The sequence below is a fragment of the Peromyscus eremicus genome, chromosome 10 (genome assembly GCF_949786415.1).
Source record: "Peromyscus eremicus chromosome 10, PerEre_H2_v1, whole genome shotgun sequence".
In the NCBI taxonomy this organism is placed as follows: Eukaryota; Metazoa; Chordata; class Mammalia; order Rodentia; family Cricetidae; genus Peromyscus; species Peromyscus eremicus.
Genome location: NC_081426.1, coordinates 38619664 through 38639075, shown reverse-complemented (window position 1 = coordinate 38639075; position 19412 = coordinate 38619664). Strand labels below are relative to the sequence as shown.

Here is a 19412-nt window from a genome sequence, read left to right as displayed (position 1 = left end):
GAGGAGCCAGGAGGGGTGAGAGAGTGGGTCTTGTCCAACCTGGCTGCTGGGCTGGGAGAACTATTTAGTGATGAGAAGCTCTGGCAGAATCCTGGTTCTGGGTTGAGATAGAATATCCTCTCCATAGCTTAGAGGCCCTGGAACCAAAACTAGACCTGGCAAAGGCCAGAATCAACTGGGCTCTCCACCAACTCATCCATCACCCTCAGAGTCATAGCAGTCCTGAAACACTGTGTCTGCTCAGAGGAAACCCAAAATCTGTCCAGAAAGGTAGGAAGCATGTATGTACTCAGCCAGAGCACCTGGAGCTGCGTCCCAAAACCTTTGAACTCTGCATTCAGAACCAGTACTGCTTGAGTTCGGCAGGCTCTATGATGAGTAGCTGTACCTGTGGATTGTGGGTTTGTTATAGTCCTATACACAGACCACACATAGCTGCCCTTCACCACTGCATTATCTCTCATCAGGGACCAGAAGAAGCTATAGATGTCCCCACTCAGAGAGACTGCATTCCATGCCATGTCCTCAGCTGGCCTGCATGGGGATCAGGGACTCTGGAGCCTATTCCAGACTCTGTGACTAATCCTTTGGTGAGATCTCAGACAGACTCTTGGTGACATCTGTTAGCTGCTTTGGATGTAGATTAACAAAGGCCAAATTTCCCTTCTAACTCTCCTCCCCCACCTCTCCCAATTATATGGAAATGATTTAACGTTCACTGTGTAGTCACGCCCCTCCAGGTCACATTCTACAGCCCCGTACTTTTAGCCCATGAAGACTGTGAAGGTGGAAGAGGGGCTAACCATCTTTCCTGACTGTGAATGCAGGAACATTTGGGGGTTACCACTTCAGTGTGGTGCTGGCTATGTACCAGATCCTGTGCCACAGAGCCCCCAACCTAGAAGACTTAGAAGTCTCACAAGAACCCTGTCCATGGTCACCATCCTCAGGAGAAAATGAGCTATGGACAGGATACATAAGTGAAGTAGTCACCCAGCTGTGCATACCAAATGGCTGAACTAGGAAGTTGTACTGAGGCAGCCCGCTGGAGCATCCGAGTGTTTCACGGCACAGCTCTGCCACTCTGCAGGTAGGAATGGACAATGGTCCTGATGGGAAGAGAGATGCAGCCAGCCACTGGAGCATGGAAGCCATCAGAATTTTCAACAAATTGGTCATGCTTTCTTCTTTCTGGGCCTCTACACGGTCGGGCTCACTGCCTGTCACACAATTTCTGCCCTTCTCTCCCCGTCTAAGTCTTCCAGGCCGGACCCTTCTCTTTTTTCAGGATGTATTCTTCCATCACTTCCCATGAGGCTCTCTCCCTTGGCATTCCTGGAGTCCTCAGCACATGGTCCCTTGCTGGATTCTTGGCAGGCCCCATATACAAAGCACCGCTTTACTCTTTTATCTCTTACTCCATGGTGTAAGTAATGTGAAAACTCCCAAGTTCCAAGGAAATGTCACTCGAGTGAATGGTTAGCAGACAGTTTGTTAAATGATAGATTTGATTTTTTTCAATGACACCAAAAAACATCCAAAAACCTGTATATTAATTTTCAAAGTCACTCCTAGATTTTCACCATGGAAACTAAGCAACAGAGGAGTGGGGTGTATTATATTGAAAAAATAAAAGGAACCTCTAGCTCTCTCTAATGTGCAAAATTCCCATTTAGAGACCGACTCTGAATTTTCCGTGTCAAATTTTTATTCGCTAGCAATTCTGTTTGCTCTTTCTCACTATAAATTTTTACACTTAACATCTCCCCCCGCCTTTAATTATTTGGGGAATGCATTCTTTCCACTCTGAAGAACAGATTTTTTTAAAGTGAGTAATTATTTTGTCTATTTCCTTTGGCCTGGTTTTCTTAGCAGCTATGATACACATTTTGTGTTTTAAATATTATACTTGATAGGATGTTTGGGCAATTATTATCCTGAATCTTAACTAGGATATATTCCTTTTGTATATTTTCTGACTCTGGATGCATTCATATGCATAATTTCTGCTTTCATACAATCAGGTTGCATATGACTTCCTTTTAAAAAAGATTTATATTTTAGTTTTTATTTTTAGTTATAGATGTGTGTGTCTGTGTTGGGCTATGTGAAAGTGAAGGTAGGTACCTATGGAGGCCAGAGGTGTCAGATGTCCCCAAAGCTGTAGTTACAGGTCATTGTGGATGCTGGAAATCTGAATTGAAATTGTCTGCAAGAGTAGCACATGCTCTTAAGCGCTGAGCCATCTCTCCAACCCCAACATGTGGTTTCTTATTGTTATTTGGTGAGCAGTGGCATCATATTAACCATTTATAATAGCCGCAAACACTCCAATATGGATGGTGACAATGTTTATTTAATTATCTAATGTCAAAGGTGAAGTCATCTTCAAGTTGCTGCTATCATTAATGCTTTCCCTTTGAACCCCTTTACACATGCTATTCTTGACTGTGTTTCCTGACAGAGGGTTAGACTTCACCAACTCCTCACTCATCTATATGGTCTTGATCAAGCTGCTTAAGTTCCCTGAACCTCAGTTGCCTCATCTGACAATTAGGAGTGAGATGTCTCACAAGATTGCCATGAGGACTGGTGAACTTCACTTCATAAATACCCTGGCATACAGAGGAGGCTGAGAAGTACCAGACACACGCTGTACAGTAGATCAGAGTCCAATTTCCACAGCTGCTGGTTTGTTTTTTTTTTTTTTTTGTGATATTTATCAAGTGCCTTAACTTCTCAGAACCCTGCCCTCTGCATGTGAGAATGGATGTGCCCATGATGTATCACAGCATCAGTGTCAAGGGTGAGGGTTACAGTGATAAAGCATGTGGAGATTACTTTCCCAACTCTGAATTAGTACTCCAGGAAGCCAAGTAAGCTTTGCTGCATTTGTTGCCCTTTTTAGACTGGTCATGGCGTTGAATTCTTTTCTGAGGTTCTGAAACCTTATGGAAAACCAGAAGAAATAGAAAGGAGAGAGGGAGAAGGAACTGAAGAGTGGCGTGGGGTACAGGAGAGAGCCCAAGACGTGTGTCCTGTATTTTGTCCCTCCTGTTAGTGGTCTGAATGTGGGATGGCCCCTGTAGGCTCATGTGTTTGCCACTTGGCCTCCAGCTGGGGCACTGCTTTCAAAGTTGCAGAAGCTTGGGGAGGTGGAGGCTTGCTGAAGGAAGTCAGTAGCTGGAGGAAAGCCTTGGGGTTTGATAGCCCCCCCACTTCCTCTCCGCACCCTGCTTCCTAGCTGCAGCACATACAACATGACTGGCCACTTCCATCTGCCATGCCTTCTCCTCTATGATAAGTATAAGTCAAAATGAACCCTTAGTCAAAACAATGAGAAAAGTAACCAATACACTTTCTGAATGCAGTTAATATTGTAAATGTACAGTCATTGTTTGGGGAGATTTTTAATTTTATCTACAGGCTTTAGTCTACTGTTGTTTTTAAATAAGCTTGAGCTTACCTTTCCAAATGAGTGATAGCAAGTGGGAGTGGGCATGAAAGCCTGTAAGACGCAGAGTCGTGTGTTTGGGGTTGTGGTGGCTTGTTTTGTTTGGATCCTGTGCCTTCCATTTCCCCCACAAATGGAGAATTTTGCTGCTGTTGTTGTTGTCATGTCTTAAAGAGCACTGCTCCCCACAAGTCATCTCTACTGACAGCAAAGGAGTACAGCCCAAGCCTAGACGTATTGGGCAATTAACTTTGGAAAATGACCCCCAACAGAAGGACATGAAGTAGCCTCCCGGAGACTGAGTGTGGCTGGAGTCAGCACTGGAATCCTGCTGAAGTGTTTTCTTGTTTCCTATTTCTGTAAGACTTTAACTCCTGGCCATATATTTCCCTTGATCATATAAGTGGAGGAGGCATTTCCACCTAAATGCCACAACAAGCCTGAGGATGGAGCAGGTACCCCACACAGGGACTAAGATGGACCAACAGAGTGGACTGGGATGCTGGCTGCCCTTTTCTTGCTTCATGCATTCAGACAGAGCAGCAGCAAAGCCTTGACATTCTGGGAAAGCAAAACCCACCCAGGCAAATCTCCCATGCCTTATGCAGTGCCTGGCATATTATAGGTCCCCAGAGGACTAAAGCATGTTATTCAGAGTTTGATCCATAGGTCATGGCAGGCTCGCAGCTATTTGTTATGGAGTTAGGCTATGGCCAGAAAAATGAGAACTTTAAAACTACCATAGCAACTTGGGATTTTTGATACAAACAAATGTGTGACCCTGGCACTCATCCTATTGATTGAAATATACATCCACCCAAGGGTTATCATACTCACATGATGAATGGCTACTGGTCAAAAGCTAGAATACTACGTGCCATAGGAGATTGGCAAGTACTGGCATGGGATGAATCTGGTTCAGAGACCCACTCTGCCTTTCTCAAGAACTGTCTATGATTTACGAGTCTGTTAATTATTGAGGAACCTATATAAGCCCCCAATAAATACTGAAATGGATATCCTTCCTATTTTAAAGTTGCGAATCCAACAGAACAAACCAGGCCATTTCACCATCAAGAATTTAGAGCTACAAGGCTCTGCTCCGATTCTCTGTAAGCAGGAGGACTCAGACTCTAGAGCCAGCCCTGTACAGAGGTTATGAAAGCCCAAGGACCTGAAACCTCAGTCTGACCGATCTTCCCCACTTCCTTCTCAGCCTCCTCCTCTCCCTCCTCCTCCTCCTCTTCCTGCTCCTTTTCCATCTCATCCTCCCCTCCCTTTCTCCACCTCCTCCCCCTTTTCCTCCTCCTCTCCTCCCTTTCTTCTTCTTCTGCCCCTGCTGTTTCTCTACTCCCTCCCCCTTCTCTTCAGAGAAAAGCCCCAAATGAGAGAAGGCTGAGGGATGCTGCACACAGAGAATGATTAAAACCTTGAATACCCAAAGGGCACTTTTAATTGCATTTAGAGATAGAAAAGCAGTACATGTGACTACATGGCAAAGAAATACAAGCAATTAACCCTTAAAGAAGTGAAGTAATCATAACTTACATACATCATGGCATCTAGCAAGCATGATCTCCAAAGTCAGGCTTGAAGGAACAGCCATAGAGTCCCTTATATAGAAATACATGCATAAAATATATAATAATAAACAACATAAATTATATATATCCCCAAACAATGAAACAAAAACAGTATGTTATCTGAGTAATCTTAACTGAAAACAATTTCAGAGCCATTGGTGATTGGCCATAAAAGTACAAACAGGGCCTGGATTAAAGAAAGCAATTTCCCAGTTTCAGACACAGAAAAATAGGAGAAAATTGTTAGACAAGACACTGAAAATCAAGGCACATGGCAAGGTGGGAAATTGCCAGTTAGTCTAAGGAAAGGTTGGGGATTGTGAAGTTAAGTGCAAGATGGAGGCCTGAGTCGACTCTCAGAAAACAGTCCTTTCCAGTTTTCTGGAATTATCTGAGGAGCGGGGAACATGTGTATAAGGAAACTAGGAGGAGAAGGAAACAAAGGGAGAGATTTTGAGCTTTTTGAACCGAAGTTGAGGGAAGAAGCAGGGTAGCTGGATGAAGCGGGAAGAGGAGCCTGGGCTCACAGGCTACCCACTTGGCAGACTCAAGGTCTGTGTGTGTGTAAAACTTCTGGGTACATTTCCACTCTTCCTGTCCACCTGGAACTCCAGCTCCTTCAAACCCACGACTGTTGGGACTCTGGAGCCTTGTCCCCTATCAGAGAACAGAGAGATAACAAGCAATGTACGAATACAGAAGCACAGGCAAGGCTAATGCTCTGTTCTTCATCTAGGCAGGAAGGTTGGGGATGGTGTAACTTGTAATTAATATAAAAGAAGTAAAATCTGGAAGGTTCACAACTCGGCAGTGAGGGAGAAGGTTGTCCAATAGACTAGTGTCACTGGGCCCTGCTGCCAGGAAGAGTCAGACCTGGTGTGTGTTAATCACCACAATAATCTTGGGGTGGGGGCTAATCTTAGTGGTTCCTTTTAAAGGAGAAAAGCCTTGACCAGGACCTGGCACTCATCTGGCTTGATGCAAATGGCTAATCACAAGCTGGATTGGAATCTCACGTTAACTAGCATCCCACCACTCTATCAGACAGCAAGGATCTTCTTCTGAGCACTGGACTGGAGTCCTGGGTGAGCCCAGGCATTTCCTCTGAGACATGCAGAGTGTTTGATTTTCCGAGTTGTCGATAGATACAATGGAGGACATTGGAAAGTGCCCAGAGAGTAAAGCATGATGGGGCCAGAACTAGGACTTCATTTATCCCAGTATGCCTCAAGTCTCTGTTTATCTCTGACTTCCCATAACCCCCAGCTTTGAGACCTTCTGTCATCATTTAGACAGTTGTCCCTATGCTGGCCGGGGTCTGCACATATATTCTAAAAACAAAAAATCAAAATCAAACCATCCCTGGGGGAGACCTTAAAACCATCTGCCTAAAGCCTTCCAGTGCGCGCGCGCACGCGCGCGCACACACACACACACACACACACACACACACACACACACACACACAAAGAGGGGCCTGCAAGGCCATATAGAGTCTAACCTCTCCCACTTTAGTAATTGCAATCTGCAGTACCCCTGAACTAAAATTCTGCTCCTCTATTGTGGTTGGAATGTGAAATAGCCACCACAAGCTCATGTGTTGGAAGAAGGTCCCCAGCCGCAGTACTGTTTCAGGACATTGTTAAACCTTTGGAAGATAAAACCTTGCTAGAGGAAAAGTGGGTCACTAAAGCAGGCCTTGACGTTTTATGGCCTGGGCCCACTTCCTGTCCACTCTCTGCTTCCTATGCGTGCTCAGCTACCTCATCCGCCTGGCGCCAAGCCTTCCCCTGAGTGATGTACTATGTCCCTTCATAAACTGTGGGGCAAACTGGGCCCTTCCTCTCTTAAGTTGCTTCCACTCAGGTATTTGTCACAGCAATAAGAAAAATAGGCAATACACCATCACACCAAGTCCTTTCTCAAAGTAGGCCCTTCACGCTCTACCTTCTCTCTTCACTGGTGGTAGTACCTTGGACAGGCGGCTACTTTTTCTGTGCCTCTGTGTTTCCTGATGATCTCTTACTTCAAGACTAGCTGACAGCATTGAATGACGGGTGATGAAGCTGAAAATAAAGAGGGAAAGTCAGGCAGTCTTGAGTGGCAACAATGAGTGGGAGACAGCGTGGGGCTCAGCACTGCGTCTTGCTGCTGCCTCTAGAACCAGCATCCAGTCTGACACTGTAAAGGGCCGTGCATAGGGATGTGAATGCCATGTCTCCAGCATCGAACCTGAAGCAACAAGGAGTGGGCATGAGCTCTAAGTTAAGTATGCATCCTGAGCAGAGCAGGGCTATAAGATGCTCAGTGTGTCATTCAGGATATGTCCGGATGGAGCTGTGGGACTTGTAGTCATTGGGACAAAGTAGACCCTGGGTTCTGATTTGGGTGGATGTATCAATTTCAAAGGGCTGCTAGGGCTATATGCTATACCTTGATGAATTGAGGTAATCAGAATTTTATTGTCTGCATCAGGAGGCCAAATCAGGATTTTAGCAGGACCAAGCCTGTAACCTTCCCTTGTCTCTTCCAGCTTCTGGTGATCCCTTGACTGGTGGTAGCCTAACTCTCCTGGTTGTTGTTTGTTTTGCTGTTTAATGTTTTTTTTGTTTTGTTTTTTGTTTTTGTCCTTTTTTTTGTCAACTTGACTTAAGTTAATGTTATCTGAGAAAAGAGAACCAAAATTGAGAAACTGCCTCTGTAATTTCAGGCTAAAGTCAAGCCTGTGGGGCATTTTCCTAATTAGTGACCTACATGGAAGGGACCAGCCCATTGTCGGTGGTATCATCCCTGGTCCTGGGATTTATACAAAAGCAGGCTGAACGAACTATAGGGGAACAAGCCAGTAAATAGCCATCCTGTATGGCCTCTGCATCAGTTCCTACCTCCAGGTTCCAGCCTTGAGTTCCTGCCCTGACTTCTTCCGATAATGGATTGAGATGGGGAAATCAAGACAAATCAACCCTTCCCTGCACAAACTGGTTTCGGTCAGTGCATTATCACAGCAATATAAAAGGAAGTAAGGTATGTTTGGGTTTTCTCCATCACAGGCTGTATCCATAAGCATGTGCCAATCACATACTATATGACTGTGCACACTTTGGTATCTATGGAGCACATTTTCCATATGGCTGGACATATGCCTTCCTCACGAAAAGCATGCACACTGTTTCCCACCTCCTTCAAGACTTTCCTGGGTTAATTGTAGCCTAATACTGAGAGTCTCATTTGGAAACATCCAATTCCCCCACCTTCCTTCTAGCTCAGCCCCCATGGTTTATGAGATAGGGGAGAGGAGAGTGTTTCCTTCGGTCATCCTACGAACATTTAGCATAAGACCAGACTTCAACTCCTGAAGCCCAAAGGAGGCAGATTTTAGCAGGAGGAATCAGTCAAGTTTTATTTCCTTTTTCTTTCAACTTTGCCTTTGGCTTCTTCCTGTCTTACCTACAGAAGAAATCTGCAACCACCTCCCATATTGCCGAACAGTCTTATCATGAGTGGAAAGTATAGATAGACAATGAAAGTTTCCCCAAGGCTGATAAACAGAAGTTGTAAACATGCAAACTGGCAGAGACCAGGACACCCTTCTGAGCTTTGTGCCTTTGGGCATCTCTCTGACAGTGGAAGGTCAAGAAGGAAAGTGCTTGCTTTGGAGACAATGTTGAGCAGCAGAACCTGGCAGTGGTCAACACTAAGTATACTCTATCTATTAGCTATGACTTGTGAAGAAAAGCAGAAATGTTTCCTATCCTGTAAAGTGGCATGGAAGAGGTTGCATGTCGTCTACCTCCCAAGGCTATAGAATAAACAACGGCATACACACTGACATGCTTAGTAAACTGGGTGATTCTCTAGAAATGAGCCTCTCTCCCTACTGCCTTAACCCCTGTTGCCCAAACTCTTGCTGTCTTAACTCACAAATCAGTGAGCTTTGAACAAGGGCCCAAGTAAATCTTTTGCTCAAGCTACTCACTATTCAAAACATGTGACCCAAGTTGTTTCATGCCCGTCAGCATCCCCATTATTCCAACTCACTGTCCACATCAACAAACTAGGTAGATTCCGATGACAAGGAAGAAGCAAAGTGACAGCCAGAATTCTTATCACTATCACGTCTAAACTAATGTGCACAAATGAAAATAATACTGAACTGGATTGATGATATTGCCATTTTTACAGGTCAAATACGTTAACTATTGGCTATTTCATTTGGTTTACACTAATATTTAAGGGAGAAGGATAACAGGCAGATAGAAAATCTCCAGGCTTCATGATTTCCCACTGCCCACCAATGTCACCTACCTCCTGTTCAATGGTCAGAATGGGACACGGAACAGCCATTTACCAAAAGACAACTCTGTGCAAATTGTTGCCAATAATTTAACTGTCTCTCTATTATTTAAAAAAACCTCAATGATGCATATTTTAAACCTATCATTTCTTCATATAGCACCAAATTTAAATTGTATAAAAGTCTTACGTCTCACACCCATTCCCTCCCTAGAGACATCCACAACTGTCAGATTTGTGGCTTTTTTTCCCTTCCAGCATAATTTGTATATCTTCTGTCCTGCATTGTTTTCAACACACACACACACACACACACACACACACACACACACACACACATACACACACACACACACACACACACACACACACACACACACAAACTCATACACACTGGAACTTGCAATGCTGTGTTATCTTTGTATCTCAGAGAAGGATGTCATTCTAGTACTGTATAATAACTCATGTTAGCCCTACTAGGTTGATGACACCCAGGTAGTTTCTAATCTCCTTCTGTTGTTAACAGTGATGTACAAATGGCCTTTCATAATAGACTTTTGCACAGAAACAAATAAAAGAACAAAATCTGTAGGGGAAATAATCCAGGGAGTCAATTTGCCAGACAGAAAGATGTGTATTGTAGTTTTGATGGATGTTGCCAAGTTCTTCAGCATAGTGAGTGTACCAAGTTTCTACTCTACCAGTGGAGTAGGAAAATGCCTATTTGGGTCCAGTGAGTGTCATAGTAAGGGATGCCTCTTGCCACACAAGCATGGGGACCCAAGCGTGATCCTTAGAATACACACAAATGCAGAAGGAGAGAACCAACTCCACAAAAGTTTTCTGACCTCCCCATGAGGACCTTGGCATGTGTGCCTACACATGTCATATATGCACACATATAATAAATTTTAAAAACTTAACTACATATTTTCCACACTATTCAACAGTTGCTGGGTGTTTTTTTTATAAATTCTAGTATTATAAGTAATCTCATTTTCATATTCATATGCACTTCTCTTATTACAAAAGAAATTTGTCATCCTCTAATATATTTAACTTGTGGGGGTAGGAGAGATGGCACAGCATTAAGGGTACTTGCTGCTCTTCCAAGGGACCCCAGTTCATTTCCCACCATGCACATTAGGTGGCTCACAATCCTCTGTAACTCCAGCTCCAGAGGCTCTCACACCTCTTCTGGACCCCACTAGTACTTGCCCACATGGACCATACATTCACAGACACATGCACATAAGCAAAGATAATCTTAAAACGGAGCTGTTTGCATTTCCTTTCACGTGAATTCGTATGTCCTTTACCTATTTTTCTATTGGACTCCTGTCCTTTCTCTTATATGTGTATATGCAAGGCATGTGCTCTGCTACTGAGTTATATACCCCCTGGCTACATTATACATATACATATAAATAGGGGTTTATATTTTACATAAGTAATTTAGTTGTAATATAATTGATACTACAAATTTAAAGTTTTAAAATTTCTTTTGTTTTATCCATTGAAGGAAATACACACAGAGACTATTTGCACATAGTGTATATAATATTATTTATATAGTATGTTATATATAAATATAGATTTGTATATATATTTATATATGACATAGCATTTCCCCCATGTCTTCTGTTTTCTGTTTGGTAATAGCCCTCTTTGAGGCAACGATAAAATAAAAAATTCCTCTGTATCTTCTCAGGCCCCCTTGTAAGTTGAGGAGCTGTTTTTTATACTAGTAATCAATCTTCCTGAAATGGGAAGAGTTATGAAGTGTGAGGAATCTTTTTAGCTCCTGAGTTATCTACACACCACTTATTGATTAATACATGCTGTTCTCCTGGGTTTGAAATGCTGCTTCTAGCATATTCTAAAGTACACTGGGTACTCCAGTCCATTTCTGGACTTCAGTACATATTGTGTTAGTCTGGCTTTCCATTCTTAATCTGACACTGCATTTCTAAAAGTATTGTCACTTTATCACGTTTTGTATCCAGTAGACTATACTTTTATTTTTATTTTAGGATTCTTAGGGAATGTTTATTTTTCATCTAAACTAGAATTTAAAAAATATTTTAGTCATGTTTATGTGTTAAGTTGAACTGCTTGGGCATTCCAGCTAAATTATTATAACATTTGCAAATGATAATTTTTACCAAGCCTTTTTCCATTCTTGTATTTTTTTTCTCTGTCTTTGGTCTAGTTACATTGGCTAGCACCACTAAAAAGTGTTAAATGACAGCCAGTGTAATTAACATACTCACTCAGTGTCTGACTTTAATAGGAATGCTCTGGGCCTTTTCATTACCAGGAAGGTAGCTTATGATGTGAGATAGACACATTTCTCATAGTCAGGTAATATCTTGCTTTTCTCTATTAAGAGCTATTTAAAAGTTTTTTTAAATGGGATTAAATTTTATTAGATGTATTTTTTCTGTTGTGACTAAACATGATAATAACAAACAATGCTTATTTGATGCACTTGATATTCAAGGTAACATTATAATTTCTTTGCATGCATTAACTCATTTAGTCATTGCCTAAGCTAGAATTATCTATTATTACCATGATTACTACACCTTAAGAAACTTGTTTTTACAGAGGTTAGAAAACTTGGACAAGATCACAGAACATGGGCTATTTTCCTACTGTAAAACATTAGGCAATATTTCATCTTGCTTTCTTGATGGTAAATCAACATCCCATTCTGGAGCAAATCTTGCTTGTCCAGTGTGTATCTTCTTGTTAATTGGCCACATTCAATATTAAATACTGCTTAATATTTGCCATTTCCATATCAATATTCAAAGGAAATATTTTAATAAAATTATTTCTTCTCTTGTCCAGAGACTTTCAGCATTCTCATGAATAGTCATGAACATTTTAGGAACATTTATTCTTCCTTTTTCCAGAAAAACTTGAATGGCATTGAAGTTATCCCTTTTTTAAAGGATTTGTAGACTTTCACTTTTATGTTATATGTATTTAATCCAGTGAAACCATCTGATATTGGGGCTTTTGGAGAGAAGAATGATTTCCTGGTAATTTTTTTCAGGCTATACCTTCAATATCCTTTAATGTGAACAGGAGTTTCCTACACAGAATGAATAAAATTCTTAATGTTAAAAAAATGTATCATAAGCAATAGAAAGCTTTGAAGGGGTGACCATTCATTAAGATGCCTCTGAAATATTTGGGGAAAGAAAAGTTAATTCACTTTGGTGATTGAATTTGCAAGGAATGTGAGAGAGGAGATGTCACCTCTGTCCCTCGTTTTCAGCCTGTAGAGCAGGTTGGATTTTGACTGTCTTCACTAAGTAAGAATAAAAAAGAAGCCTCATTTGTGGGAGTGTGGAGTCATGGAATGCATGGTGCAGGGAGGGCACAGTTCTTCTATTTGTTATTCAACTTGTTGGATTTGGAGATACTTATCACGTTCAGAGTTGTTTGCAAAAGGTGATCAGATAAAGCCTTGTGAAACATTTGAATTTCTGCAGTTAAAACCATGGAGATCACTATGGATCAAGGCCAGGAAAAAAAAAAAAGTAAGAGAGTGAGGGGAAAGCCCTTGACCTGTACACAGTGCTCAGAGTGACATCACTTATTCTAATTTGCTCCCTATTGAGAATTTCTGGAGCCATGATTATGTGAATCCACTCTAACCATCTTTAAACACTAGGGATCGTATCTTCTGAAATAACAGCCCAATTCAGGACCTCATAGACATCTCTGCTAAAAGAGACATTTGGCATCTAAATATCTGGATAGATGGTTGGAAATGGTTTTAACATTATGGTTTGTAATTTGTACCATAATCCCCAAAAGCCTCTTGAATCATAATATAGATTTTTTTTTTAGTTCAAAAGAAAACATTCTAAGGACTGGAGACATATCGACTAGAAACCAGTGCTGGAGTCCTGAGGGAGGGTAGTCAGCTTGTGAAATTTTTGCAATTTTAGAAGTATAGTCACAGTTTTAACACAATTCCCTATAATAATTTTTATGTATTATGATTCTGATGTACAGTATGACTGATAAAAAACCTAGTTAATACAAATCATTTTAGTTTTCCTGACCATGAACTTCCACAAAACTCTAGAATATACCTTTCCCAATAGTAGAATCCAAATAATGTTCTGAGATACATTTTACTTCTTAAAAATGTTAGGTTGATACACTCACTTCACTGTGTAAGATGGTACAAAAATGACTTACTTAAATAAAAATAGTGGCAATTGCATTTCCCCTGCTATATTTACATGTAGTTGATTCAACTTTTAACTACAAATGTTTGGTTAGGTTTTTCTCTTATTAGAGGTCTTTCACCCTTCTCCAAACCATTATTTCCTTGTTAATTTCCCAGTGGCTTTAGGCAATTTCTTGCTGTTCCAGTGGCTATGTGAATAAACAGTCTTTATTGTTCATGGGTTTATGAAGGAGATAAGATGTTTTTGATATACTTTAAGAGCTGATTATGAGATGAAGCCCAAGGAATAGTCATTAGCTTTGATAATACACAAACCAATCTTGTGGAGAGCTCCCTAGCAGCCAAAGCCCAGGGATTGTAAAAACAAAGGTTTGTTGCCTGAGTTCAATAGACACAGCAGTAATATAATGAGGTGAGTAGCCAAGCACTTACTATGTGCTGGGCATTCATTCATTAATTCTCATTCTCAGATGTTCAAAGGATGTGGGCTGGAAACCAGGTGTGATGGTGGATGCTGGAAGTACAGTGATGGGCAAGAAAAATCATGCCCCTGCTCTCATGTCTCTGTGGCCAGGTCCAGAGAGATGGCATGTAATCTCACCAAAATGTGTACATGATTTCAGAATAAGAGAGAAACATAGTTTCGTGAGTATAACAAATGGAAACTGGCCTTCAGTGTAGGAGAGAGCTCAGAAGGCATCCACAGAAAGGTGCTACCTGAACTGAGATCTTAGGCTTGGTTTTAATGACAGGAGAGAGTAGAGGAGATGGAGGGTACAAAGAAATGTATCCTGGCAAAGTTTCCATGGCAGAAAGAGAATGGGGAAGGACAATGACTGGGGTGCAGAGTCAGGCCAGAGTGCTGAGCTATTGGACTGGTGACAGTGCAGTGTCAGATGGCTGGGAGCACGTGCTGTGCTTCAGAACAGCGTGGAAGTTGATGCTTCTGTATCATCAGGAGAGTTGCTGCAGAAACACCCCTGGCGTGCTCTGTGAGCCCAGAGAAAACCTCCCTGGAAGACGGACTTTCAGTGAGTTTTGAAAATAGGTAAAAGCTGAGTAGTCAAGGAAGAGAGGAAGAGTGTTTCAGGCAGAAGAAACAGAATGGGCAAAGACATGGAAATAGAAAACAATACCTTATATTCTAAATATATAAACTAACTTGTTTAGTGTGAGAGCACATGTGTGAATATATGTACACATACAAAAAGGAGTTAAGGTAAGAAGTCTTAGAAGACATATTCAGAAATTCAGGTGGAGCATTGAACAAGCTAGCTAAGCTTGCTAATTCTATGCTACAGAATTTCCCACCACTTAGGAATGCTGCTTAGCAGATGAGATGCCATATCTGGACTTTTTTCCATTTAAAGTAATGTATCTCTTAACTCTACTGAATATCAGAATCATTTCACAGGTATGTGGGAGGTAAGACACTCAGACCAGATCCAACCCATTTTAATCAGAATCTCTGTAGGTAGATCCAGACCTCAGTGTTGTTTCTTTTTTTTTTTTTTTTCACCTTCATCAATAACTGATAGCAAATTGACCAGACAGTATGGAAATTGCCCATATTTGCACACACAGCCTCCCCCATATCATCCCCTCAAGAGTATCTATTTGTTACAGTCAGTGAACCCACATTGACACATCATAGTCAGCCAAGCCCTTGGTTTATAATAGGATTCACTCTTGGTTGGGTGCTTTCGATAAGCCTGGGCATATGTACAATGGTATGAATCCACTCTTACAGTAGGATGCAGTTTTACCATCTTAAACATCTTCAGCTGCATCCAGTCATCCTATACTCTCTCCAGGTCTTGGCTCGGGGAAAGAAGAAGGTTGACTCCTAATTAGTTGAGGAGTTGAACACAAAGAAAGACATAAAGCTTGGGTATGTTTAGCTTGTTGGTTTTAGTAAGAGTACATTTTTGTCAATAATATGATCGAGAGCATTAAGAGTTGAAGAAATTCTCATTGAGTTAAAATTCAAAGACATTGGAAAACTAGACCATGGCTGTCCTAGTTAGCTACAATTGTCAACTTGGCACAGATCAGAACAGCTTGAGAGGCCGGCCTTCATTGAGGAACTGTCCAGATCAGATCAGCTATCACATGTCTGTAAGGGACTATTTTTATTATTAATTGATGTGAGTGGTACCGTCCTGGGCAGGCAGTCCTGGGCTTTTAAAATAGCTAACTAAACATGAGGCTGAGAGTGAGCCAGCCAGCAGAGTGTCCATCGTTTCTACCTTCAAGTTTTGCTTGAGTTCCTACCCTGACTTTCCTCAGTAATGGACTATGACTTAGAAATGGAAGCCAAAAAAAAAAAGTTTTTGCTTTCAATCAGAGTGTTTTATCATAGCAACAAAAATCAAACCAGAGCGATGGCATTCTTAATGCTCTGAGCACATTCCTAGGAAACCATCATCTCAAATGCATTGATTAATGCATCAACATATCCCATGAGTATTCATATTTACCAAGCCCTTGTTACTCATCAAGCACAAATAATAGCAAACCTTCTCCGTCACTAGCTACAGGAACTGGAGCAGATATAACTCTAATGTTATCTCAAAGGACACAGGCCAAGTCAAATGGAAGATTTCTGTCTCAATGATCTATCCCCAGGAGCAGAAAGACAGTGTGTAAACAGTAAAGGTTGCTTCTACATATGTGCTAAATGACTAAGTGAATGAGTGAATTAAACACATGTGACTTGTAAACCAACGACAAATATTTAGGTGGCTTGCCTAGTGTACCTGAGATTTTGGAAACTATTATAAAACCTGTGGTTAATGAATGCCTACTCTTTATTTTATTCTCTTCATTGTTTTATAAGTCCCGTGTTTTAACCCATTTGTCCACTCCTGCGTTCATTCAGGAGTAGAAGCGTGGACAGAATGATGTCCATCTGCAGTGTCATTTCCTACAGTCTTGAAGTCCCCATCCCACCACCCTTATCAGTATTTGGTGTTGGGTGATTTTTTTTTACCGCTCTTAGTAATATCAAATCATTTTTTATGATTGTTTTCCTTCATACTGTAGTGTTTCCTTCCACTTTAGTACCCTGATATGACTTACCATAAGTAAATCTCTTGGAAAATAAAATTATGACAAATTTCCATTTATGAGACACACCTTGTTTGCGCCTGAGAATTCATTTGCTCATTCATGCAACGAACAGTACCAAATTAGGGGCTCAGGATAAAAAGATGAATGAGATATGTTCCTTACTATCCAGGAACTCACTTGTAATATTGAGAAAAAGCATGACATTCAGAACAATTAAAAGTGAAAAATAACTGCACTGGTGATTTGTTGGTGGTAGAGAAGGAAATTCTAGGAAGGGGAAGCTTAATTCTATGAAGCAGATTTCCTGTGGAAAGGAATATCCCAACAGAATTCAAGGTAATTCAGGATAAAAGGATGCAGTTTCCTAAAGGACACATTATTGTCCAATTGTACAGGTGAAAAAAAAGATTCAGGGAGCTTATCTAACTTACCTAAAAAAGCAAGTGAGCCAAGGAAAGAAAGGATTTGAACTGGGGTCTTCTCTCCAAAGCCAGAACACACATCTCGAAGGTTACCCCCTTCTCTAAGAAATCCTGAGTGTCAACTGGAATAAAATATATCTGACAAGAACATGCTTGAAAGGGGTGGCTTCCCATGCAACTCAAATATCATTTCATTTTCAGTCGATTTTAACACCTACTAACTATAAAGGATTTGGTGACTATTGCAGAGAAAGTGACGGGGTTGCAAGGGTCTGCCATACCCCTGCTTCTGATTTGAGCTTAATGCCACAGATGTGGTGGGAAAGCAACTTCTGATTTTCCCCAGGTGCCAAGGACAGAAGACACTGTCCACCACTAAGGGCACTTAGGGTCTGCCCCTGGCTGAGCGTGATTCAGAAGACCATGGCTGCTGTACGCAACAGACAGATAGAAGGTAGCTAAAGGTGGAAACAGAAACAGTCAGGAGGTGCTTAATAGCCATCTAGACAATCTTGTGGAGTCTGCACCAAGGTGATTGCAGTAGGGACCATTGTCCTCAATCTATTAAAAATGTTAACTCAGCAGGACTTGCTAGCAGACTGAAGGTGAAGTTTGAGAAGAGTTGAGTCTCCTCCTATGTTCCCATTCACTCCTTAGACTTCCAAATGGAACAATCAGGGCTCTTGTTATGAGGAGACATGTGATAACTACGTCTGAGGTTCTGGCTTTGACTTCCACTGCCACTTCTTTACCAACACTAAAACCCTGAGCTGCCCTAGAACCTACAGACTGGGCATTCTTGAAGTGATGCAGATGTTGAAAATGCTCTTTGAACAAGTACAGTATCTTTGTTGGCTCTGTGGCAGCTAAAGAATGTTCTGAGCAGAATGGCAGATATCAAATTACTGCGTGGGTTCTAGGTCCCACGTGAATAAAGCTGGCTTCAGAAATGACAAAGACCTTGATATTCTCATATGTCTTCATCAGGTAAAATGTCACACTTCCATTTTCTCATTTGCTTAGGGTCTCACTCACTGCCCTTGATTTTCTGGAAATCCTATTCCTTGTCGTTAATCTCCCTGGCATCTCCTCTGCCGCTGGCATGCTCTGCTGTTTCCTTGTGAAATGTGTGCTGCCTGTAATCCATCAGCAGACTGTAGGGTGTTGTGCTTTGTTGAAATCTAAACAGTGAGCAACTATCATATAACCTACAAGCCTTACCGCTAATAGTGGGGGAGGGGGCTATGATTTGGTACTTAAGATCCACTTTCAGGCTTCTCTGTCGTTAGGTCCCAGAAGGGATATAGAAGATGCTAAAAGGCCACACACAAAAACTCATTTCAAAGAGATTCCTTGCATCACCCACTGTATGCAGACTGTGAGCACTATATGCAGACTGTGAGCACCTTATGCAACACTTTAAGGTGCAGACAGGAAAAAAACATAATCCCTCCTTGGAAGAGCTGACAGTCTCCTCGAGGGATAATAAACAGATCACCACACTTCAACTTCAGGAAGACCTGGAAAGGGTGTGGAAAAGTTGTAGCACACTAGTACAATGGTATGAAGAAGAGAAGACACAGGAAAGGGAAAGACCATGCCAGATGAGGTGGGTGAGGGGTCAGAGACAGAGACAAATCATATCAGAGGAAGGCAAGCTAATCGGAGGCAGAGAGTTCACAATGTGAGATGGATTACAGAGGATTGGCTCATATGGACACTTCCTTTCCAGAGCCATGTAGGTAATGGCTGGGTTTTACTTCCTGGATGATACTGCAGTCTCGCTGCCCTCAAGTTTGCGTCAAGAAGCAGGATAGTTCTAAATGGTTCTAAAATTGTTCATCTTATTTAAAAGAAGTTTAAAATGGAGCTTTGTAGACACTGGAGAGTGTTCTAAACCCTGTAGAAAGAGTAATGAATCTCTGCTTCACATCTCACAAGGGCTAGGAACGATTGTCAGCCTGTATAATAGGTGGAGAGACTGAATAGCAGAAGGAGCAGGCCTGAGTGGAAACGATGAGTAGGAAGTAGAATTGGGCTTGGTGCTGCATCTTGCTGCTGTCTCTCAAATCAGCATCCAGTTAGACACTGTAAAGAGACATGAGTAGGATTGTGAATGCCAAGTCTAGCATCAATGCCAAAGCATCCAGGAGTGAGTGTGAACTCTAGCTTAGGTACACATCCTGAAAGGAAGTCTATATGATGCCCAGTGTGACATTCAGGAGGTATTTGGCTGGAACTGTGTTACTGGGAGTCATTGGGACAAAGAGACCCTGGGGTCTGATTTTGGTGGATGTATCTGTTAGATCAACACTGATCAAGGCAACATAAAAATAAAAGAAAGAGGAGACCGACCTTTACAGAAGAGGATT

At 41.6% G+C, this 19412-nt stretch overlaps 1 protein-coding gene across 4 annotated transcripts in view; it reads left to right on the top strand.

The window, feature by feature from the left end:
• Ldb2 (LIM domain binding 2) overlaps positions 1-19412 on the top strand; it is a 347302-nt gene that overhangs the window by 292259 nt on the left and 35631 nt on the right. The window lies entirely within an intron of this gene.